The sequence below is a fragment of the Bubalus kerabau genome, chromosome 18, assembly GCF_029407905.1.
Source record: "Bubalus kerabau isolate K-KA32 ecotype Philippines breed swamp buffalo chromosome 18, PCC_UOA_SB_1v2, whole genome shotgun sequence".
NCBI lineage: Eukaryota > Metazoa > Chordata > Mammalia > Artiodactyla > Bovidae > Bubalus > Bubalus kerabau.
This window is the reverse complement of record NC_073641.1, coordinates 2092889-2098044: the sequence shown is the minus strand read 5'-3', so window position 1 is coordinate 2098044 and position 5156 is coordinate 2092889. Positions and strand designations below refer to the sequence as shown.

General features: G+C 38.6%; 2 pseudogenes; both read left to right on the top strand.

Annotated features, from left to right (window-relative positions):
* The first annotated feature begins 371 nt into the window (after positions 1-371).
* Positions 372-1303, top strand: LOC129633179 (olfactory receptor 5W2-like; annotated as a pseudogene).
* A 2642-nt stretch (positions 1304-3945) lies between these two features.
* LOC129633353 (olfactory receptor 5W2-like) lies at positions 3946-4953 on the top strand (annotated as a pseudogene).
* The last annotated feature ends 203 nt before the right edge of the window (positions 4954-5156 follow it).

The following is a 5156-nucleotide window of genomic DNA, read 5'->3' as shown; positions in this document are numbered from 1 at the left end:
CAGGTATCTCTAACATTAGAGTCTCACCAACATTATTTTGAAGAGAAGACAGGTAAATTAATCAAATGTATTTTCTGAAGTAAAGAAAGGAAGGCTCAGAGACAAGCTTGTAGAAAGTAACATGCCTCACAAATTACATTTAGATTTGGCTCAGTTTCCCAACGTTCTATACCAGGTATTTGTTTTTATTGAGTAATAACAGTTATGCCTTTTTAAAGAGTGGGTGCACGAATATATAATTTTCTGATTCTGAAGACAATTGCAGATAGAATTGTGTTCTATCTTATGATATACTGCAGATGTGCAGAAGTGTTACACATCCATGTGTCCTTTTCTTGATCATTTTCTGAAAGCTTAGACAAGAACAAAGAAAAATGGATGGAGGGAATTGCTCCTTCATGACTGCCTTCATTTTCTTGGGAATTACTGATAACACCGAGGACAAAGCGACCATACTTACCATGGTTCTAATTGTTTATCTCATTGGCCATTTGGCAAATCTTAGGATGATATTCCTGATTAAGATGGATCCCCAGCTGCACATATCCATGTACTTTTCCCCTGGTCACCTCTCCTCTGTATCCTCTGCTATTCCACTGCAATTCACCCCAAGATGACCATGGACCTATTTGCCAAGAACAAATCAATCCCCTTCTATGGCTGTGCTCTGCAATTCTTGGTCTTCTTTATCTTTGCAGATTCTGAGTGTCTTCTGCTGGCAGTGATGGCCTATGACCACCAGTACAAGGCCGTCAGCAGCCCCTTGCTCTATGTGGTCAGCGTGTCCAGCCGGATGTGCTCCCTGCTCATGGCTGGGGTTTATCTGGTGGAAATGGCAGATACTCCGATACACACGGCATTAGCATTTCACTTATGTTTCTGTGGGTCAAATGAGATTAACCATTTCTTCTGTGATTTACCTCCACTTTTCCTCCTCTCCCGCCCTGATATACAGGTAAATGAATTGGTGTTATTCACTATTTTTGGTTTTATTGAACTGAGTACCATTTCAGGAGTCCTTTTCTCTATTATATCATCCTATTAATCTTGAAGATCCACTCTTCTGAGGGGAAGTTCAAAGCTTTCTCCACCCACACCTCTCATTTAAATGTTGTGACAATTTTCTAGGGAACTGTACTTTTCTTGTATTTCAGGCCAAATACTTCCTACTCTCCACATCAAGACAAAATTACCTAATTGTTCTACACCCTTATGATTCCCATGTTAAATCCTCTGTTATATAGCCTACAGAACAAAGAGTGAAACAGGCCCTGAAAAACTGGAAAATGAAAGGTGGTTTTAAAGGGTGTACTATAAATATATAGACACACATACATATGTCTGTTGTTTTTGTAAAATTATATTCATGGTCCAAGGGAAATGAAATTGTTTCAAATACTTTAAAGGAGTGAATAGCTATTTTTAATAAAGTGTAATCTTTAAAAATACTACCATTCCAAAACACAGCTTTCATTGTGTATAACAACTAATATATAGCACTTCCTTTTTGCCAAATACTTCCAGAATTTTGCAATTTTGTCAAATATTATGATTAATTCTTTCATTCAAATATTATTTCAATTACACTAAGATTTATTGTATATTTACTGAGATAACTTTGAGCATTTAGGTCCTTTATATTCTATGATACACACTGCATTTTCTATATTAATAACTATAAGCTAGAGCTAATAGCAAGCATTAATTAACTACACAGTCAGGTAATTCCTAAGAAGCCTCAAAATCACTCTGAAATAAAAATTGAGGACTATGAATCCAGCGGAGGCAAGACTATCAAAAGAGAAAAGGCAGTCTCTTAAATAAGTGGTGCTGGGAAAATTGTACAGCCCGTGTAAATGAATGAAATTAGAATATTCTCTAACACTGTACACAAAAATAAGTTCAAAATGGATTAAAGACATAAATATAAGATGAGGTATTATAAAACTCTTAGAGGAAACCGTAGGCATAACAGTCTTTGACATTCATTGCAGCAATATATATTTTTTATATCCACCTCCTAAGGCAACAGAAATAAAAACAAAAATAAACCAATGGACTTAATTAAACTAAAACAACAACAAAAACTTCTGCACAGCAAAGGATACCATAAACACAATGAAAGGACAACCCATAGAATGGGAGACAATATTTGTAAATGATGTGAGCAACTAGGGATTAATTCCAAAATTTACAAACAGCTAATGCAGCTCAGTATACAAAAAAAAAAAAAAAAAAATCCAAACAAAAACATGCACAGAAGATCTGAATAGACATTTCTCCAAACATACAGGTGGTCAAGAGACACATGAAAAGATTATCAACACGTGAATCATTAAAGAAATGCTAATTAAAACCACAAAGAGATATTATCTCACACTGGTTAAAATGGCCATAATCAAAAAGCCTACAAACAATAAATGCTGGGGAGGGTGTCAATTCATTTCAGTTCAGTCACTCAGTCGTGTCCAACTCTTTGTGACCCCATGGACTGCAGCACTCCCAGCCTCCGTGTCCATCACCAACTCCCGGAGCTTACTCAAACTCATGTCCATTGAGTCGGTGATGCCATCCAACCCATCTCATCCTCTGTCATCCCCTTCTCCTGCCTTCAATCTTTCCCAGCATGAGGGTCTTTTCAAATGAGTCAGCTCTTCGCATCAGGTGGCCAAAGTATTGGAGTTTCAGCTTCAACATCAGTCCTTCCAATGAATATTCAGGACTGATCTCCTTTAGGATAGGCTGGTTGGATCTCCTTGCAGTCCAACGGACTCTCAGGAGTCTTCTCCAACACCACAGTTCAAAAGCATCAATTCTTCGGTGCCCAGCTTTCTTTCTAGTCCAACTCTCACATGCATACATGACCACTGGTAAAACCATAGCCTTGACTAGACGGACCTTTGTTGGCAAAGTAATGTCTCTGCTTTTCAATATGCTATCTAGGTTGGTCATAACTTTCCTTCCAAGGAGTAAGCGTCTTTTAAGTTCATGGCTGCAGTCACCATCTGCGGTGATTTTGGAGCCACCCCCCCCCCCCCACCAAAATAAAGTCTGACACTGTTTCCACTGTTTCCCCATCTATTTCCCATGAACTGATGGGACCAGATGCCATGATCTTAGTTTTCTGAATGTTGAGCTTTAAGCCAACTTTTTCACTCTCCACTTTCACCTTCATCAAGAGGCTTTTTAGTTCCTCTTCACTTTCTGCCATAAGGGTGGTGTCATCTGCATATCTGAGGTTATTGATATTTCTTCCAGCAGTCTTGATTCCAGTTTGTGTTTCTTCCAGCCCAGCATTTCTCATGATGTACTCTGCATATAAGTTAAATGATCAGGGTGACAATATACAGCCTTGAGGTACTCATTTTCCTATTTGGAACCAGTCTAAATTAATTCAAATATATCCATTGAGATAAAAAAAGTCAGACTCCGACATGACCTTGTAGGAAGTAATATGCCTCATAAATGACATAATAGATTTGGTTCAGTTTCTCAGCAGTCTATTCTAGGTGATTTTTGTTATTGGGTAATAGACACTTGAAGAAGTGTTAGTCACTCAGTCATGCTGGACTCTTTGTGCCCCCAAGAACTGTAGCCCACCATCCTCCTCTGTCCATGGAATTCTTCAGGCAAGAATACTGGAGTGAGTAGCCATTCACTTCTCCAAGGGATCTTTCTGACTTTGGGATCAAACCTGGGTCTCCCATGTTGCAGGCAGATTCTTTATTGTCTGAACCAACAGAGAAGCCCCAATAGATAGCTTTGCTTCTTTAAAGAGTGGGCACTTGACTGGATGCTTTTCTGAATACAAAAACACAATTATAGAAAGAAATGTGTTCTGTCTTATGATATTTTGCAGATGTGCAGAAGTGTTACCTATCCATGTATCTTTGTTATTTATTTTTTAAAATATTTTTCTAAGAGTACAGACAAGAACAAAGAGGAATGGACAGAGACAATTGCTCTTCCGTGATTGAATTCATTTTCTTGGGAATTACTGAGAAGACTGAGAACAAAGTGACCCTGTTTACCTTGTTTCTCCTTGTTTATCTCATCAATCTTCTGGCAAATCTTGGAATGATAACCCTGATTAGGATGGACCCCCAGCTGCAAACACCCATGTACTTTTTCCTCAGCCACCTCTCCTTCTGTGACCTCTGCTATTCCACAGCCACTGGCCCCAAGATGTTGGTGGACCTATTTGCCAAGAACAAGTCAATCTCTTTCTGTGGCTCTGCTCTGCAATTCTTGGTCTTCTGTATCTTGGCAGATTCTGAGTGTCTCCTGCTGACAGTGATGGCCTATGACCGGTACAAGGCCATGAGCAGCCCCTTGCTCTATGTGGTCAGAATGTCCAGCAGGGCGTGCTCCCTGCTCGTGGCTGGGGTTTACCTGGTGGGAAATGGCACCATTTGGCAGATGCTCTGATACATGACATTAGCATTCCACTTATACTTTTGTGGGTCAAATGAGATTAACCACTTCTGTGACTTACCTCTACTCTACCTTCTTTCCTGCTCTGATACACAGGTCAATGGATTGACAATATTTATTGTTTTTGGAGTTATTGAACTGAGCTCAATTTCAGGAGTTCCTGTCTCTTATTGTTATATCATCCTTGCAGTCTCAAAGATCCATTTTGCTGAGGGGAGGTTCAAAGCTTTCTCCACCTGCACCTCCCACCTAACTGCTGTGGCAATTTTCCAGGGAACTATGCTTTTTATGTACTTTGGGCCAAGTTCACTCTACTCTTTAGATCAAGACAAAATGACCTCATTGTTTTACACCCTTATGATTCCCATGTCAAATCCTTTGATTTATAGCCTATGGAACAAGGATGTGAAAAATGCCTTAGGAAAACTAAAAATAAAAGGTGGCTTCAAAGATTTATATCACACATATGCACACACATATAGTAATTACTTTTGCAAAATTATATGGTATGACACATGAGAAATATAATTTTATCAAGTTATTTAATAAATGAGTAGCTATACTAAAGTTCAGCCATAGGGAATTGTTGCAGTTTTCAAAACTTGTCATGCTTCATTATATGTCTTAACCTTATCTAAGAAACTTTCTCTGTGCAAAACTTCCTGGCTCTTCAAATTCTATCATTTTTGTGTGTATCCATTCATTCAAACATTATTATTTCA